The sequence below is a fragment of the Narcine bancroftii genome, chromosome 5, assembly GCF_036971445.1.
Source record: "Narcine bancroftii isolate sNarBan1 chromosome 5, sNarBan1.hap1, whole genome shotgun sequence".
NCBI classification, from domain to species: domain Eukaryota; kingdom Metazoa; phylum Chordata; class Chondrichthyes; order Torpediniformes; family Narcinidae; genus Narcine; species Narcine bancroftii.
This window is the reverse complement of record NC_091473.1, coordinates 177088075-177109051: the sequence shown is the minus strand read 5'-3', so window position 1 is coordinate 177109051 and position 20977 is coordinate 177088075. Positions and strand designations below refer to the sequence as shown.

At 43.2% G+C, this 20977-nt stretch overlaps 1 protein-coding gene across 4 annotated transcripts in view; it reads left to right on the top strand.

The window, feature by feature from the left end:
* slc6a11b (solute carrier family 6 member 11b) overlaps positions 1 to 20977 on the top strand; it is a 188205-nt gene that overhangs the window by 59977 nt on the left and 107251 nt on the right. The gene's annotated exons all lie outside the window — the stretch shown is intronic.

The window sequence follows — 20977 nt, the reverse complement described above, 5'->3', positions numbered from 1 at the left end:
TCCCTGTTATCCAGAATTCAAGCAACCGGCAAAAAAAAACTGTGGAAAATAAATGGATAAAAAATTGGCACACCTCACCATTAGTTCTCTATTCATGCAACACGAAGCCTCAAGCAACCAGAAAATTCACGTATCCAGCATCTATCAATACTCATAGGTGCCAAATACCAGGGATTTTACTGTAATTGGCTTTGATTTAAGATTCCTATTCTTTACTGGTGACTCCTTAACTGCGATCCAAAGCTGGACTCCACACCATGAACCTGTGGTCATTTCCCAGAACTTGCACTGGAGAATATGTTCAGGGAACTTCAGTTAGGTTACACCCTGTACAGGAACATTGTGTCCATTCTGAAGGGAGGAATGGTTGCAAGGGAGCAAAGAACATAACAGGCCTTGAACCATCTTGGAGAAGGTTCAAGAGTGTGAAATCACACTCCAAAGGGTTTCTGCCCCGCGCCGTCAGGCTCCTGAATGAATCGCACAACAGTTTTCTGATGCTGTCAAAGGACAAACTGATCTTTTCATTGTAACTCTACATTCTGCAATTGTGCTCTTATCCCTCGATTTTGTATGTGTTTGCACATTTTCGAGATGACTTGCTAGACTGCTCGTGGAAGAACCCTTCTCAGTGTACAGGTATATTGTGACTTGAGTGGTTAGCGAAGAAATTGAACTGTTTAGAGCCCTCTACTGTAGGGCTAATATTTGCCCAGGCACAAGAGAGTGTGTATGGTGGTCTTATTAATTTTAAACAGACATCTTTATAGACAAATCCATTGTTCCTATTTCTGATGGTTGGAAAGGACGATGCTTATCAATTTAACTTCCCATGGAAAATGGAGAAGTGTTTACACCTAACCCAATGTGCAGATTGAAGGCAGTAAGATAAAGATTGGAGAGATGGGGTTTTAAATTAAATACTGGCAATGAACTGACCCAGGGGTGACTCGGTTAAGTTGGATTTGAATGAGTCCTGAATATCCTGCTCCATTTTCAGAAATTTACACCTAAATCAATTTGCATGAGGCTTCTTTCACTAGTAATCTGATAGGGATGTAAAATAAATTGTTGCTGCAAGACAGGCATCCCAAACTGAAGGAAGTATTAACATGATGAAGACTGATTTCACAGATTTGGATTTGGGCTCAAGGCTTGAAGTGAAAATCCCATTTAAATGATTGGTCTAAAAATGACTCTACATCAGAGAGACTGGGCACAGATTGGGAGATCGCTTTGCTGAGTACCTCGACCCTGTCCGCTGCAATAGTCCGGATTGCCCAGTGACCATCCATTTCAATTCCGTCCTATTTCCTTGCTGACATGTCTTGTCCATAGGCTCAGATGGTACCAGGCTGCGACCACCCACAGAATGGAGGAACAACAACTCATCTGACACCTGGGCACCCTCCAACTGGATGGCGATAACATCAACTTCTCTGGCTTCCATTGAACTCCAACCCCCCCGCCCACCCTCATCCTTCCCCCCACCCTCCCGTTGGCTTTCCGCAGCTCTGTTTTTCTCTTCCCTTTCCCTCTCCCTCCTTTCACACAGACATAATTAACTCTCACCTCTCCTCATAGCACATCTAATGAACATATCAGTGCTGCATGGTTGCCGTACCAATGTGCACAATGCAATTATAACCCCAGCAATTGGGGCTGGGGTTCAAATCCCGCGCTGTCTGTAAGGAGTTTGTACGTTCTCCCTGTGTCTGCATGGGTTTCCTCTGGGGGCTTTGGTTTCCTCCCACCATTCGAAACGTATCGGGGGTTGTAAGTCAATTGGGTGTAATTGGGCACACGGACTTGTGGGCTGAAATGGCCTGCATGTCTAAATTTAAAAAAATCTTTTGTTGGTCTGGACTCCTCCCCCTGCCACCCTTCATTCTTTATTCTGATGCCTTCCTGAAGAAGGGCTCAGGCCTGAAACATTGGCGATATATCTTTTGCTCCTATGGACACTAACAAGACTGTATGAGTTTCTCCAGCATTTCTACATGTTTTAGACAGGTATCCCAAACTGGTGAAAGTGACTAAGGTTGATTTCACAGATTTGGATTTGAGCTCAGAGCATCAAGATCCCATTTTAATGATTGGTCTAAAAATAACGGTACCTGATATGATGCTTGGTATCGATGTAAGAACTGTGTTTGATAAAGAATGGCAATTATGTTGTGATCTGATCTACATCAGCCACGTTTCAGACATGGTCAAAGTACAAATGTTAGCTGCAAACCACATTTGGTGGCCTCAAATAAATGATACAGGGCTACACAAGCACAGCTGCAAAGTGCATTAGCACACAAAAATATCCCTGATATTGTTCACCAACCACTTTGGAAACTGTGGCAAAGTTCATCCCAGTTTAAAGATAGACTGATTTATCCTGCTGTCATTGAACATTATGCCTGATGTCCAACATGTTCTGAAATACTACATCGGATCAAATTTCTTCTAGCTGAAAATTTTGCCAAGATAATTGTCTTAAACTGCAATGGGATTTCCCCAATTTGTTAGCTAAAATCACCAACAGGAGAATTTTAAGGATTAAGTTGGCTCCTTGCTTACATAAAGAAATGATCACATCCGTGATTTATATCCTTGGGACTTTGTAGCATTCTTGATGCTGATTAGAGCTTGGATTGGAACAGCATCAGGTGAATAAAATTAAATTATTTGAGACATCTGCCTTCCAGCTGCTGCACTCAGACTCTGGATATTTATTGAAGCACTTAGTTCTGTATAAATTTACAATTGAAATTGTTAAATAAGGACGCTAGGATCAGATGCAAACTATGGGAAAGTGGAGTATTAGCGGCTAATACTGGGGCCTGGATAAGAAAGTGGACTGTTGGACTTTGCAAATTCATTGACATCAGATCAAGAGTCTTCCGAAGAGGAGAGTAAACTGACGATTTTGTTTAAACAGGAGTTGATTATGCTCAAAAGATTTGTTTTGATAAATGTGGAGTAATACCACTGGGGAAGAGCCAAGAACTTTTTATCCTGTGTAGCAATCATCTTGCAAAACTATTGCACAACATTGAAAAATGTACCCTGAATATGTTTTGATGTATGATTGATTCAGCCAATCAGTGTTATCTAAGTTATGAGATTAAAACAGAGATCATCTCTCTAAATTTTCACATTTAGACATTTGAGTAGGAGGCAGTGACATTAAAGCTGAAGCAATCGAGATAATTAGTTAATGCTCTCATCAAGAGAATTTTTGTTTCAGCATGGTTAAGGCCTGAGAGAAAGAAAGTTGTCTGGCTAAAATGGAAGAAGTAGTCATTAAAAGTGAGCACGGGGTTTGAATTTGAAACATTAGCAATAGATGTTTCTTAACACATTCATATCAGGTATTAAATATGTACAGCAAAATGCAGGCGGCAAACTGGTCCTGTGTGGAATTATAATGTGACCTCCATTATTATGCTTTCAAGCAATACATTATGAAAAGTGCTTGAAACACTCTGACATGACAATAGAACATAATTAACTAGGAGTAAAATAAAGGGAAAGGTGACAGCAGTTTACGGCGCAACTATGTTCCAGCATTCCCTGTGAAGAGCGGTGCACATGGGAACTATCTGGAGTGAGCCAGCTGACAAGCAGTAAATTACATCCTTTTTACTGTGAGAATTCGGAGAAACTGTATGTTAGATTACCAACAGATGTTTATGGTGCCAGTTCAGCTTTCTATTTGATGGACTAAACCTCGGACATCCATATAGACTGGTTAATATTTTGAAGTAGTGAAGCCTCTGCTTTTGGCTTCCTGAATGTCGATTCAGTTTTGATAAGCAACATGCACTTCTCTAAATTACTATTTTCCTAACATTTCAGATGTGGGAAGCTTATTAATAATTAACTATGGAAAATAATAGCACCATTTAGTAGCAAAAAAAAACAATATTACTCTTTGTATAAGAGGAAATTATTTTGTTGTAATTAAAGTGTCAGGAATGGGAGGGTGGAAACTATATGGCTAATACTTGTTTTAGCTTAATTCTGACATTTTAATTAATTTTTCACCGATAGCTGTATTTGTGTGTGTATTTGTATAGGTTGCATACTGGTGGATTGGAAGATGGGGAATATTACGCCACAATTATAAAAAAAAAGGGTAGGCAAAAGGCAGGGAATTATAGACCAGTTAGTTTAACATCTGGGGTTGGGGAAATGCCTGAAGCTGTCACTAAAGAAGATAGAATGAGGCATATGGAGCGAAATGGATCCATCAGGAAGACACAGCTTGTATTCTGCAAAGGCAGGTCCTGTTTGACAAATTTACTGGAGTCCTTTGAGGAAATAATGAATGCAGTAGATAGAGGGGATCAGGTGGTTGTTGTTTACCTGGATTTGCAGAAGGCTTTGGATAAGGGACCACATAAAAAATTTATACAGAAGATAAGGATACATTTGGGGATGATATATTAGCATGGATAGAGGATTGGTTAAGCAATAGAAAGCAGAGAGTTGGGGTAAGGGGCTGTTTATCTGGTTGGCAATCAGTGGTAAGCAGAGTACCGTAGGGGTCAGCGCTGGGCCCGCAACTGTTCGTGATAAACATAAACAGTCTGAAAGCTGGGACAGAGAGTAGTGTACCATATATAGAGTTGTATAGGATGATCCTTGAAATGTAAAAATGTCACCTTAAAATCAGGGTCGTCCTATACGAAGAGTATAAAATTCTTATGTTGGCCGTGAAGTCGCCACCCCACCGTCACCTTCCCACCAGCTCCAATGCAATCCCTGTTGGTTACTTATGAAGTCTCAGCGCTCCTCCATGGGGTCCATCCACCCGGTCCGACTACTGTTGGCTCTGGACAGGCTTTAAACAACCTGTTACAGGAGTGGTTTATTTTAAAATATCCAAATAAAATTTAAACCTTTAAATGATCATTTGCTATTAAAATATTGCGATTTGGCTTTGAACCTTATCCAGTGGTCAGCATTAAGTGGCAGATTTGGGGGCCATCTTATACAAATGAGATTGCTCAAAACCAACATTTTAGGTGAAGATTCCAGGGTTGTCCGAAACACAAGTTGTCCTATACAATGCCATATACGGGGGTATCTAAGTTTACTGATGACACTAAGTGGAGTGGAAAAGCAAATTGTACAGAGGATATGAAGAGTTTGCAAAGAGATATAGATAGGTTAAGTGAGTGGGCAAAAGTCTGGCAGACAGAGGACAATGTTGGTAAATGTGAGTCTATTCACTTTAGAAGGAAAAATGGAAGATCCGAACACTATTTAATGCATGCTCTGTGTCAGAGCTGGAGCCAGAGGCCCAGTCACACCCTTGCCAGTTAGACTGTGCATCGCCTGTCTTGCACTATTGAATAAGGTTGGGCTGAACTGTCAGCCCTCCTGACTGTTATGTAGCAGGATGAGTGGTGGAGGGGGGGCGGTGTTGGGCTGTCAAGGTTGTATACTTTCCTTCATTGGGAGCGGTGCTGGCCACTCCCGATGATGCAATGCGCGGGTGAGCCAAGGGTCAGTATGTGGGTGATGAATCTCAGATGCAGGAGGAGGAGGAGAGAGAGGGTCAGGATCACCCATGTGGCAGTGAGCCAATGAGAAGGGGCAGAGGAGTTGAGCTGAATGGTGTTTGGGGAGTTGAAGAATGGATTGTTGTGTTTAGTGAACAATAAAGTCGACTTCATGGTGTCCTGAATGAAATGAGTCAGTGTATTCTTTATTTATTTGTAAGCTGTGTGAATCGGCACCATTAAAATAACACTATTTAAATGGCAAGCGATTGCCGCATGCTGCCGGGCAGAAGGACTTGGGAATGTGTGTGCGCAAGAATTACAAGTACAGCAGGTTATCAAGAAGGCTAATGGAATGTTAGCCCTCGTCGAATGGTGGAGCAGGCTTGGTGGGCCAGGTGGCTGACTTCTGCACCTATTTCTTGTGTGGATGGGGTGTTCAATCAATATTTATAATCCTTTTGGTATTTAGATTTTTAAAAATATTTATTTTTGTTTTTTTTTCTATAAACATACATAGAAAAACTCCACAATATTAAAATATGCATATCTCACACTTTGTCATGTCGATCATCAAAAATTCGATGTGGGGAAGTCACTTGCATTTATACTGCAGCACCATTTATTATTATCCTTTTTATTATTGTAGTTATAATATGACCCAAATATGTCATATTTATTCTTTAAGTTATATGTAATTTCTTTTCCATAGGTATGCAACTGTTCATCTCAGCAGTCCATCATGCTATTTGTAGAGGGGAGTTGGATTTCCAAGTAATTGCAATACATTTCTTAGCCACTGCTAAGGCTATTTTAACAAATGAAATTTGGAATTTAGTTAGTTCATTACTTATTTCAATGAAGTTGCCAAAAAGATAAAGCTCTGTGTTGTCCACGAAGGGCGCCCCTGTTATTCTCGTTACTATTTCAGCAATATCCTGTCAGAAAGGTCTCACCTTCGCACACGACCACGTAGCATGGAAAAAAGTTCCTATTTCTGTCCCACACCTAAAACACATTTCCAATATTTCTGATTTTGATTTATGTAATTTCTGTGGAATGAGGTATTATAAGAAATTATATTGCACTAATCTGTATCTTGAATTTATAATTGACATCATGCTATCAAAACACCAGTCAGACCAGCATCTTTCCATTATTGCAACTCCTAGATCTGACACCCATCTCTCTCTCTCGATCTCTGTAAACCTGGTTTTGTGCTTTCATTCTGGAGCCCATAGTACATCTTAGTTATAAATTTAGGTGTATTCCACAGCCAAGTTAGTTCCATCTCACTAACTTCAGATGGGACCAAACTTGGCCCCCATCTTTCTCTTACGAACTATCTTAGCTGGAGAAAACAAAAGAAAGTCCCATTAACTACTCCATATTTAATTGTTCAAAAGACACAAGATCCCTCCATAGAGCAATTATATCTTTATCATATCATGAATTCAATATTTTCCTTCCCAGATTCATGGACAGCAATATATTTTTCCAATACACTCGTTTATTTCTTGCCATATCTAATCATGTATTAATATAGGATTATCCATCATTTTTGTTAATAAGTTAACATTCCATTTATAAATAAAGACCTTCATTGTTTCTTCTTCTATTGAATTCAATCCCATTCGGATCCAAGAAGGGAGACTGTTTCTTCAAAGAAGGATGATAAAAATCTCGCTTGTGCTGATAAATTGTATTTCTTAAAATTTGGAAATCTAAGTCCTTCTAATTTATGATCCCATGTTAGCTTTACCAATGAAATTCTCAGCATTTTGTTATTCCATAGGAATTGCCTTATTTAATTATTCTATCATTTAAATAAACTTTTAGGTAGTGGAATTTAGTTGATGGTTGAAAAAGATGCTGTAATCTTCATTTAATACAATTTACTCTTCCCACTAGAGTAATCGACAAGTCTTTCCATTTCTGTAAATATTTCTCTTTTTTTTTAACAATAGGAGTATAATTGAATTTATGTAAGTTCTGTAAATTATTATCTGTCATTATTCCTAAATATTTGATTTCCATCTGTCTTCCATTGAAATCTGCTACCTTTTTGATATCTGTCATAATCAAAAATTTTCAATGGTATTATCTATCCCTTGTCCATATTTATTTTATAACCTGATACTCTTCCATATTTCTCTAATGTTGTTTGTAATGTTATTAAGGATTCAGCAGGTTCAAACATACATAATAGCACATCATCAGTAAATAAACTAATTTTATGTTCTTCCTGTCCAACTTTAAAGCCCTTAATGTCCGGGTCTTTCCTTATAATCTCCACCAGTGGTTCAATTGGTAGGATAAAATGTGCTGGAGACAGAGGACACCCCTGTGTACTCGATCTAAACTGCTGACATCTGATTGGTAGTTATAATATTGGCTTGTGGTTTATGATAAAGAGTTCTTATCCAGTTAATAAATTTTATGCCTATGTTTTCAATAAGAAAGACCATTCTAATCGAGCAAATGCTTATTCTGCATCCAAGCAAGATGGTTATACTTGGATTCAACTTTGATTTTGCCATATGTATTATATTTAATAGTCTACTTAGACGATTTGAAGACTGTCTTCCTTTGATAAATCCAACCTGATCAGTATTAATTTTGGTAGATTTTATCCTAGTCTATTAGCTAGCAATATTTTATAATCAGCATTGAGGAGTGATATGATGAGGTTTTCAAAGGGCCTCTACCTTTTTTTTGTAGCACTGTAACTTTATCAGTTGAGAAAAATTCTGGGAGGGTCTGGCTCTCCACCTCTCAGTAAATCTTCTGTAGAACTTGGGAGTTTTGTTTGGTTTTTAATATATTTTAATATATTTATTTCCCCGTTCTATACATTTGTGATGTGTTTTATTTCAAATTTTTTATTCTCTAACAATTTATATTTTTCTTGTGACCCTATTCTCTGATTTTTTTTTCCAATTTCATTATATATTTCTCAAGACCATCCAGCTCTTTAGCATAGTCTCTCTCAAGATTTCTTTTTGTACAAGAAATAATTTGTCCTCTTAGATAAGCATATACCTTATTAAAAAAGCTATTATCAGTGGAAGAAAGGTTAGTTTCACAGAATAGTTCTATCTTTCTCTTAAACTCACAAAAGTGTTTCCTTTTCAACAGTCTGGCATTGAGACGCCATCTATACATTCCTTTTGTTTTTCCATTCTTGCAAAAATAAAAATGCCTAATACTCTGTTTGTAGCTACTCTACTTTTGAACTGGGCTGACATTAAAAACAAATCTACCCTGGTATATGAATCATGTACCCTTGCTTTCCATGAACATTTCAATGAAATTTACTTCTTAACAATAAACACTAAACGGTTTTCAAAAAAAATACACCTTTCACTTACACACATTGTAACCATTCTTCACTGTCTTCCTCTTCTGCAACCTTAGCCTTTTCGTAAACCTCGCAGGAAGTCTTCCACCTCGTACTTAGTCTTAAAAAAATTGCTGATGACCTTCCGCTACTTCGGCCCTTAGAATTGCAGAGCATATTATCGGTTATTTCAAGTTTTTGGAACGCAGTTGTCTTTTACATGGTCAAACTCCTTCCTTTGCTTAATCAAAGTAGGAAAAATAGCACTCTTTCATGGTCAGTCTCGGGTGGGCCATTATATTGCTTTGAATATTCATTTGCTTCTCCTAGAATTGTCTCTTGTTCCTGGTAACTCAAATGTCTTACCTGGATGGGTCGTGATCGCCGATCGCTGGCTCTCTTGGGTCCAAGGGTCCGGTGAGCCCTTTCTCTGAATTTGTCTTCTCCCAGCACTCATGGGATCCATGTTTTCAAGAAGTTCACCGGATCTCTTCCCTCAATCCCTTCTTTCAGTCCAAATAATTCAGACATTATTTCGTCGGCTAAAATTCTCCATGTGGTCGATCTTGTCCAGCAGACCTTGTCTGTCTGACTCCCATTGCTTTGCATCTTTCTCCAAAACTGTTAGCTTATTTTGTGTTTTTATCAAGTCTACCTCTGCTTGGTTCAGTCTTTCCATTAAGTCTAAAGCGATTTCTTTAATTTCAGTCATGTCTCTCATACTTTCAATGCCAACAAATCAGTTGCTCAAGTTTTCTATTTTCTCCAGGATAATATTTAGTTCTTATCCCAACTCCCAGCTTTTCCGGGGTCCGCTGGTTCTGAGGCCACTTTTCTGCTGCTCCCTTTTGGCCTTTCACTCAATGTTCCTGCCTGAGTAGAAACTTCTTCATATTTTTTTTGTTCTTGGTTCATTAGTACTTGTTTTGACCATTTTTTTTAGTGAAAATTCTTGATTTTAAAAATTTTAACTGTCTTTTTGATACTCTTCACAGAGAGCTCAATCAAAACACGTCTGTCTAAGTCCTTCACATGGCCACACCCCGTGTTGTTTAGATTTCTTTTTAAGAACGTGGTGCTATCTTTTGCACAAGCAAGTTCCGGTATTTTGTGTTGGAAAGGGAAAATGGTCAGTTTGGATTCCAACGTTACCTATTGCACACCATGAGAGTTCAAGAACATCAAGTGATCATGATCTGGTTCAACTTAAATCTTCTTCAGATCTTCTATAAGGAGAAGGAGTATCACTGGAGATGAGAGAAGTTTTGTATGATTATTTTTCATCTGTATTTACCATGGATCGTGTGGAACACGAGGGTTAACAGTGATGTCTTGAGGAGATACTGGAGGTCTTAAAACACAACAAAGAAATCAGATAAAGGCCAAGGGCCTGATCAGGTCTATCCTAGCGCCTAGTGGGAATCTGAGAAAAAAAGTGTGGAAGCTTTAGCAAAGATATTTGTATCAATGTTACTCAGTTGTAGTGCCCGAAGACTGAAGACTGTGGTTTGCACTCCGCACATATATGACAACCCCTTGTAGTAGTCCTTACATCTTCTGATGAGAACAGCAGGTTGACGTTCTTAATGAAGTGGAACATCCTGGTCACTCCAGGGTGCCCCAGCTCGCTCTGGATGTTCTCCAGCTGGGACATGTGTTGAGTGGCCGCACAAGCACCCCTGGACAGTGTGTCCGGGGGTTCATTGAACTTACTGGGGCGGTATTGGATGTCATATGAATAAGTAGACAGTTCGATCCTCCAACATATGATTTTATCATTCTTAATTTTTCCCCCTGTTCTGATTGTCAAACATAAAAGCTACCGACTGTTGGTCTGTGACCAGTGTAAAGCGGCTGCCCGCTAGGTAGTGCCTCCAGTGCCTTACTGTCTCCACTATGGGCTGGGCTTCTTTCTCCACTGCTGAGTGCATGGTTTCTGAGCTCTGCAGCATTCGAAAAAAGAAAGCCACCGGGCATCCCTCCTGTTTCAGGGAGGCTGCTATGGCTACATCTGAGGCGTCGGTCTCCACCTGGAAGGGGAGTGTTTCATCTACAGGCCTCATGGTGATGTGTGCCAAGTAATCGCGCAGGCTGTTAAATGCCTGGACTGCCTCACTGGGCAGAGGGAATTCTTTTGCTCTCATCAGTGGCAGGGCCCTGTCTGCGTACTGGGGTATCCATTGTGCATAATAGGCAAATAGGCCCAGGCAACTTTTGAGCAATTTTGGTGTAGTGGGGATGGGTAGGTCCATCAGGGCCTGCATGTGAGCCGGATCTGGTCCCACCTCCCCGTTCTGTACTACATAATCCTAGCCCCAAACACACACTTGTCTTTGTTGAATGTCAGGTTGAGTTCTTTGGCTGCCTCCAGGAATCTCTTTAGGTTTGCTTGTCCAGGTACGGGAAAACAGCCTCCAGGTGGTAGTCATCCACCAGTCGGTCCATTTCCCTCTGGAACAGTGATACCCTGTTAGTGACTCTGAACGGGAGTCGGAGGAACTGATAGAGTCGCCCATTGGCTTCAAACGCCATATAGGGCCTGTCGCTCCTCCTGATGGGCACCTGGTGGTGCGCAGCCTTGAAGTTGATGGTGGAGAAGACCTTATACTGGGCTATCATATTCACCATCTTCCCAATCCGGGGGAGAGGGTATGCGTCCAGCTGTGTGAACTTATTAATGGTCTGGCTGTAGTCGACCACTAAGCGTAGTTTCTCTCCCGTCTTTGCTATGACTGACTGGGCTCGCCATGGGCTGTTGCTGGGTTCATTGATGCCCTCCTGCAGCAATTGGCGTGTCCCTGTTTTAATAAAAGCTCTGTCTCTGGGGCCGTACCTCCTCCTCTTTGTGGCTATGGGTTTACAGTCTGGGCTGAGGAGGGTAAATTTAGGGGGTTTCAATATTAAAGACCGATAGCGCACCGTGCTTTTGGCTCGTAAGCACTAGGAGGGCTGTGGGCCGTTGTGGACTACCATGAGGCTCTCCAGCTGGCACTGGAAGTGTACTCCCAACAGCACCGGGGCACAGAGCTGTTCCAGGACCAGCAGACGGAAGTCCTTATACTACCTCCCTTTAATTTCTAGTGTCACCACAGAGTACCCCTTTACTTCCACTGAGTTGTTGTTGGATGCTAGGAGAATCTGCCTGTTGCTGGGGTATATAGGGAATCCATGGTTTTTGGCTAATTTCAGCTCTATGAAACTCTCCGTACTACCGCTATCCAGCAGACATTTAAATTTCAACCTGTTCAATTGCACAGAGACAATAGCCTCTGACAAATTGTGTGGACTCGCCTGATTGATCCTGAGGGAAGCCAGCGTACACTCCTCGGTCTCCTCGTGGTCTCCGAAGTAGTGGCACTCCTCTTCTGGATCCTGGGTCCAAGTTGGCCGCACCCTCTGGGCGCACATGGCATTCCTGGGGAAGAAGCAGAGCTATCCCACCACTCATTTACATGACAATGGTCCTAGGCAGTCACCTGCGGGCTCCTGCTGACCCCAGCATAATGACCTCGTTTTCTACATTTTGAGCAGTCTGCGTCTCTTGCTGGGCAGCGTGCCCGGGGGTGGGGGTTTTGGCCACAGAACTGGCATCTACAGGTCACATCCGACTGAGCCATCATTGCTGCAGCTGTTGTCGTCTCCACATTACTGGCCTAAACTTGGCGGCGTGTTAGTGAGTCTAGCAGGGTTGGAGTGGGGTACTTGGTCAGGGAGGTATTTCCCAAGGTTGTTTCTAGCTGTCTCCATCGCCTCTGCCACCCTCACAGCCTCTTCCAGGGATATCATGCTTTGTTCCAACGGCTGCAGGCAGATTTCGTTTGTCCAGATCCCCGCCACCAGCGTGTCCCTCATCAGGTCCTGCACTATTTGCTGTGGGGATCTAGCACGGAATTTGCATGCCTGTGCTTGAGCTCTTACTGAGAGCATGAAATCCCGGAAGGACTTCCCTGGGTGCTATCTTCTGGTCAGGAGATGGTGTCTCATGTGTACTTTGCCTCCCCCTTGGAGATAGTGGGACTGGAGCATGTCCATAGCCTTCCTGTATGATGAGACACAGTCCTGGACTAATACGTACGGGAGGTCTCCCAGCTGGGCCACCAGCAGCATGAAAAGGTCTTCCGGGTGCACAGTCGGCATCTCACGCGAGTGTAGTTCAGGAAACAATGTCTCCAGCGGCTGAAGTGTGTACGTGCACTGGGGTCCCGGGGGTCTAGTTCCAGGTGTTCTGGCCATAGCATCGTTGAGAGGTGCTGCTGTTAATTCATTTCTAGGCGCCCCAATAGTGCTGGGGCTGGGAACTGTTTCCTCCACTGATGGGCGAGGGGCTCCCCGGGGTCCGGTATTACCTGGCAGGCATCCGTTGAGGGTCTGGCGTCCTCGCTCTCATCCCCGTGTTGAGCCAGTCTCTACCAGGTTTGGGGGGGCTTGCACACATCTCAATCATGAAGGATTCATCCCCCCTCCTTGATCTCGTCCTTGTGCTTGGGTGGCATCACCCAGGTCAGGGGTGATCTTTGCCTGCTGGCCATTTTAATGTGAGTGGAATAAATTGTGGCGTGCTGCACAAAAGGAAAACACAGGCACAATACTGTTTTGGGGCAACACAGCTTTATTCCACTCACATAAATATCTAGTTGGCTGTTAGCTGTGCTTACAGTTGATCCCCGGGGGAGAGAGAGAGCACACAGTCGGGACCTTGGCTTTATACCATGGACCCTCTGGCCCCACCTGGTGGTTGAATATCATTAGGCCAGGTGCCGTGTCTCTAGGCCACCTGTTGGCCGAGTGATGTACTGCAGTGTATTATCAAAGGCATATCATGAAATTGGTTGTGGCACATGTTGTTTATGGTCCACCTATCGAAGTTTGAAAATCTCCTCAAACTCCTCATAAAGTATAGCTGCTGGTGAGCTTTCTTCATGATTGCATTGACATGGAGGCCTCAGGACAGATCCTGTTGACACAGGCATTTGAAGTGCTTGACCCTATCCATTTCTGGCCCCTTGATGAGGTCTGGTTCATGTTCTCCTGATTTCCTCCTGAAGTCCACACTCACCTCCTTGGTTTTGCTAACATTGAGAGCAAGGTTGTTATTATGACACCACTCAACGAGCTGATCTTTCTCTGTCCTGTTCGCTTCCACGTTGCCATCTTGAATTCTGATGACAACTGTGACATCATTGGCAAATTTGTAGATAGCATTGGAATTGTGCCTGGCCACGCGGTCATGGGTGTAGAGTGAGTAGAGCAGTGGTCTAAGCACGCATCCTTGAGGTGCACCTGTGTTGAGCATCAGTGAGGAGATGTTGTTTCTAATTCATACTGACTGTGGTCTTCCAATAAGGATGTCAAGAATCTAGTTGTGGGGTGGGGTGGTGTTGCAGAGGTCCAGAATTAGGTGCTTGCTGACCAGCATTGAGGGAATAATGGTGTTGAAAGCTTAACTGTAGTCAATGAGGAGCAACCAGATGTATGAGTTACTGTTGTCTAGGTGTTCCAGAGCTGAGTGGAGAGCCAGTGATATTACGTCTGTTGTGGAACAATTATGATGGTAGGTGAATTGCAATGGGTCCAGATTTTGAGGGGTTTGTGACAGACTGGATGAACATGCATTTGGAAAAGCAAAGACTGATTAGACTGATAGTTCGCATGGATTTGTATCTGGGAAATCATGCCTCATGAAGTTTTTTGATGAGGTGATCAAGAAGATTGAGGATGGAAATCAGTAAAAATTGTCCATGTGGATTTTAGCAAAGCCTTTCACAAGATTCCATATGGTAGACTAGTCCTGAAGGTCGACCTAGGGCAAGCTCATTAAACCCTAACCCTAACCCTAAATGGGTACAGAATAGTCTCGCTGGAAGGAGGCAGAGGAGAAGATTGCTTTTCGGATTGGAGTGTGGTAACAAGTGGTGTGCTGCAGGGATTACTGTTGGATCCACGGTTGACCATTTATATTAACAACTTGGATGAGAATGCAGGTGGTTACAATGGGATCTTAATCGACTAAGTCAGTGGGCTGAGGAATGGCAGATGGAATTTCATTTGGATAAATGCGCGGTGTTGTATTTTGATTAGTCAAGTCAGGGCAGGAGAGAAAATGGTAGGGGAGTGTTGTGGACAGAGAGATCAAAGGGTACAAAACCCCCAGTATCCAGCACCTATGGGGATTGGTAGATGCTGGAAAGATGAATTTGTCGGTTGCTTGAGATTGCATGTTGCATGATTGGTGAATGAACCACTGGGGAGCGCTGATTTTAAATGTTCTGTTTTTTACCTATTTATTTTCCTTGATATTTTTTGCCCTTTGCTTGAGACTACTGATTGCTTGAATTCTGGATAATGGGGATTTTACTGTCCCTAATTTTCTGAAAGTGACATCAAAGGTAGAAAGGGTGGCGAGGAAGGCATTTGACACACTTGCCTTCATCAGTCAGGCATTAAGTACAGGAGTAAGGTCAACACATTATAGCTGTACAGGAGAAGACGCGAGATGGGACCGGGCAAAGCCTGAGTCCCAAGAGAACGTCACAGACACGTGTGACTAGGGTAAGAAATGCATAGTATCGTGGAAATCAAAGCAAAGCCCAGCAATGCTCCCTGATGAGCTAAACATGTTCATTGCTCATTGTGTACAGGGAGCCCACAGTGAGAGGACATCCACTGCAACTGATATCATACCCCTGGTCACTGTTGCAGAAGACAGGGTGGCCTTCCAGCAGGTGAACCCATAGAAAGCCATTGGCTCAGATGAAGTCCTGGGATGTGTCCTGAGACCTGCACAGATCAACTGGTGGACGTATTTACAAAAATCTTCCAAAAACAAGCCAAAGTCCCTACTTGCGCCTAGAAGGTCACCATTGAAACAATACTGATGCAAAGCATAACGGGCCTAAGTGATCACCGACGAGTGGCTTTGAAATCCACCATCCTGAAGTACTTTGAGAGGCTGGTCATGGCTCACATCAACTCCTAGACTCCGAGACAGCCTTTTCCCACTTCAATTAGCCTACAGACCCAACAGATACACAATGAATGTTCTGTCCATTACCCCTAGAACACCTGGATGACACGGATATCGATGTACAATAGGGAAGTTTGTAGACTGCAGCTCTTCCTTCAGTACCATCATCTTGCTAAATTCATTCCCAAACTTCAGGATCTAGGGCCTCAGCACCTCCCTCTGCAACTGGATCCTTGACTCTCTGTCCAATAGAGAGCAGCAGTGAAGTTGTGTCACAATATCTCCTCCACGACCACATTCAACACCAGCGCTTCTCAAAGATGTATACTCAGTCCCCACTACATTCCCTCTACACCCTTGACTGTACAGTTAAACAACATACCCACTCCGTCTTCAAATTTGCCAATGACATGACATTAGTGGGCCTGGTTTCGAATGTGGCATGGTGTCAATGACCTCTCTCTCAATGCCATTGAGGCAAAGGAACTGATCATTGACTCAAGGCGAAAGGCCACAGCCCTGTCCCTATTAATGTTGCTGAAGTTGAAAGAGTATAGAGCAGGGGTGTCAAACTCAAATTCACGGAGAGCCAAAATTCAAAACTTGGACTAAGTCGAGGGCCGAACTAAATATTTATTGAAAATTTTCAACAACATCTGCATGTTTTCTCTTCTTTCAACATATGTAATGTTAAACTTTAGGATATAACTTTAGGAGGATAATGTTACAGGTCAGGAGTAGGTAGCTCAAGTTCACCCTTTGCTTGACCTGAGGGAAACCTATTTGGTCCCTGTGGAGATGTAGTCAGCATTCACAGGCTGTGTCCATTTTGGCCTGCATCAGGACTCAGCATTTCCTGCTCACTCCTCAGGCTCTAGGCCTCTATTCACCCTCGACCCACTATCCCTCTACCTGACCAGTCCTTTACCCAACCTCTACTCACCCCTCACTCCACTCGCTCTGCCTCTACCCACCCCATCCTATACACGCCCCTCTACTGCCTCTCACCTCAACCTGTTCCTCCCTCTACCCATCTCTAATCACCCTTCCCCTACTCACCCTGCCCCTCCCCTTTTACCTCTTCCCTATCCACCCCTCCTTCTACTCATCCCTCCCTCTAACTGCCCCTCGCACCACCATAACTTCCCCTGCCCATTACTCCTCACCTACACCCTCTGCCCACCCCTGCTTACCCACCCACTCAGGCCCAGCGCGCTGCCGATCAGCCTTTGCAGACAGCCACCATCTCTCTCTTCACGTGCAGGGCCGAACCAGCCGTCCCTGGGGTCCACGCGGGTGCAAGCGCTGAAGGCCGTGGCGACCGGGAGAAGTGCGCTCGCGCTGTGGAAGGGCCGTCCGGTGCCAGTCGCGCGGGGCTCGCGCTGCCCGGGGGCCGTGCGCAGCCTGCCATGCCCGTCGCGCCGACAGGAAATCACAGGCGCTCGCCCATCTGCCGCACCGCTCGACAGGTGGGAGAAGTGACTGGTTGTGCGGGGAGCCTTCCAACTGGCTTGCCGGCTGATGACATCAACAGACTTCTCGTGTTACAATTTCTCGTGTTACAATGGGGAAGGATGTGCAATGAAGGGGGAGGATGGTGGGGGTGACATGACCAAAAAACAGCATCGGCTCTCGCTGCAGGGCGGGCCACCTCTAATACATTTTTGAAATGATCTTGCGGGCCAAATATAATTATATCGCGGGCCAAATTTGGCCTGCGGGCCAGAGTTTGACATGAGTGGTATAGAGCTTCAAGTCCTCAGGAAAAAATTTCTCCAATGACATTACCTGGGACCTGATGCAAGGATCCAAAAAAAACACTCCAACACCTCTACTTTCTCAGGAGACTAAGAAAGTTCAGCATGACCTCCAACCGCTGAACCCTTTCGACAAGGCCACCATGTGGTGTGGGAGCTGTTTCACTTCAGATCGGAAGAAACCTCAGACGATAGTGAATGATGCTTAGCTTTTCATTGTAATCCGATGCCCTGTGAAATTCGCTCTTCACTTGGGTGTATAACCCTGTAGTCAATCTGCAGAAGAACCCTTCCCATTCTATGTATTTTGTTACAAATAACCTTAAAGTAAGTATGCTATGGGAAATGGATTTCATTGTAAATCAAAGAGAACTCTCTCACTTTAAATCAAAAATTAATAGAATGGAATACATACCTCGGGTGAAAATTGAAAAGCTGGAGTGATTAAAGACTGGTAGAATGATATTGGAAGTTGTTGAGAATATACTATGGCTAATGAAATACTGCCCTCTGTGCCCCAAAAACAAAGGTGAAGACTGGCTCCACCCTCTAAAACAGTTTCTTGGCATTACACTTCAGCAAAGTTTGAGCACATTTGAACAAATCTTTGTTAAATTTTTAGAAGATTATTGGGGGGCAGGCAGTGTGTTGCCCCGACTCTTGCTCCCACTTGGACTTCTCTGAGTTACTGTAATGGAAATGCACACAAAATAGATGTAAAGAGGACAACACCCAGCTTGAGGCTGAGAAAATGATTTATTTTGGTGTGCTTCAGAGGGTCTGACAAGTCTAGTACAAAGATATTGGAGATTTCAGATTTATTATCAGAGTATGTACATGACATCCCATACAACCCTGAGATTCTTTATCTTGCAGGCGCGACAGAATTACCACTAATTGGTAGTCCAAAAATAAATTATGCACAGCGTAATACATGTAAACAAAGAACTGTAAATGGATAATGAATGTAAACAACCTAATTGAGTAATACAGAGAGAACAAAAAGAAAATCAATACAGTGCACAAGTAAAGGCCCTTAAATGAGTCCCTGACTGAGTTTGTTGTTGAGGAATCTGATGGTTAAGGGGTAGCAGCTGTTCCTAAACCTGGTAGTGTGAGTCTTGTGATACCTAGACCTCTTTCCTGATGGCAGCAGCGAGAATAGAGCCCGTTCTGGGTGGTGAGGGTCTTTGATGATTGCTGCTGCTCTCTGACGGCAGCTTTCCCTGTAAATGTGCTCAATAGTGGGGAGGGTTTTGCCTGTGATGTCCTGGGCTGTGTCCACTGCCTTTTGGAGGGCTTTACACTCAGGGGTATTGGTGTCCCCACACTAGACCATGATGCAGCCAGTCAGCACACTTTCCACCATACCTCTGGAGAAATTTGCCAGGGTTTCTGATGTCATACCAAACCTTCGCAAACTCCTGAGGAAGTAGAGCCGCTGACGTGCTTTCTTCATGCCATTGGTGCGTTGGGTCCAGGAAAGATCTTCCGAGATAGTGACTCCCAAGAATTAAAATTTGCTCACCCTCTCCACCTCTGATCCCCCAGTGATCACTGTATTGTACACCTCTTGCTTCCTTTTCCTGAAGTCACCTATCAGCTCCTTAGTTTTGGTGACATTGAGTGCAAGGTTGTTGTTGGTGCACCATTCAGCCAAGTTTTCAATCTCCATCCTGTACGCTGACTCATCCCGTTTCTTTATACAACCCACTACCATGGTATCGTCGGCAAATTTGTAGATGGTGTTATTGTTGTACCAAACCACACAGGCGTAGATGTAAAATGAGTAGAGCAGGAGGCTAAGAACGCAGTCCTGTGTTGCTCTGGTACTGATGGAGATTGTGGAGGAGAAATTCTTACCGATCTTCACTGATTCTGGTCTGGAGATGAAGAAACTGAGGATCTAATTACAAAGAAGAGTGTTGAGTCCCAGGTCTTGGAATTTGCTGATCAGGTTTGAGGGGATGATGGTGTTAAATGCCGAACTGTAGTTGATAAAGAACATCCTGATGTATGCACCTTCACTGTCCAGGTGTTCCAGGGCTTTGTGTAGACTCAGTGAGGTGGCATCTGCCATTGCTACCATAGGTGAACTGGAATGTACTTCTCAGACAGGGGCTGGTCTACTTCACCAGCCGTTCAATTCCCTTCATCATTGTTGATGTATGTGCTGCTGGTCGATAGTCAGTCATTAAGGCAAGTTACTGCACTCTTCTTGATTGACACCTGTTTGAAACAGGTGGATACCGTGCCCTGCTGGAGTGAGATATTGAAGAATCTATGAATATCTTGGTAAGTTGGTCAGCACAGATTTTTAATACTCAGCCAAGTACAGTGAAACCTCATTAGAACGCGATTCATTAATCCACAGAATCGCTTATAGTGCAGGTGTCTGTGGACCCCAAACATTGATTTTAGGATGCCAGGCTAACAGTGGCCAACTCAGAAATGGACTTATAACTCATTTACAAGATATGTATGTTAATATGTGGAGTTTAAAAGTCTTAAAGGTCATAGTATAGGGTTTGAGTCACAGTATTCTGTTTTCCTGCATCCTGAATCATGGCATATATGCATCTGTTCCGCGACTCGACTGCAACGCGGTATGAAATCTTGGACCCCAACTACCGCGTTCTAATGAAGTTTTACTGTACTCTGTCTGGGCCGGATGCTTTCCTCACATTCCCTCTCCTGAAGGCAGCACGCACGTCAACCTCAGATATGGACAGGATGGAATCTTGGAAACAAGATGTAGCGTCCGCTGAGTATACATCCATTCTTCAATAAAAAAACCATTCAGCCATTCTTGAATCACTTCAGTGTCCAAATGGAAGTCCAGCATGACAAGCAACTGAATCCAGAAGTTAGCTGGGCTTCACTGCATAGTTTCAGAATTTGCATTGGAGAAGAAATCAACATGAGGTGTCAACAGATTCTCAATTTTTAAATACCAACATTGTTTGTTTTTGTCTGCTTTGTAATCCACAACTCCTGTGGTATTTAAAGAAACATCTTGTAAGAATTGGAGACAATCCCAGGGAAAATCTGCCCATGGTGTCGGCAGATTGGGATCTAGGACTCCCAATGTTCATCAGGCAACTGAAGGTGTTTAAACAACCATCGTTGAACTCTGCTAGTTTTGAATTAAAGTGCCTTCCAGCTGAATTAATTGCCCACGTTCTTGACACCCTTTTATATTCGGTCCATGATCGAGAAAAAATTTACAGTGGGAAATGAATCTCATAACGGTACCAAATGATCAAACAAGATGCTTGATTCAGCATTTTTTTTGGACTTGCGATACCTTAAAATATCTGTAGATCACTAAGAAAGATTGAAGAAAGTATGTTGCGATGCAGTGTGCGCGTGTGAAGTAGCTCCGGTTAGATTACATGGTCAGGTGTTTGAG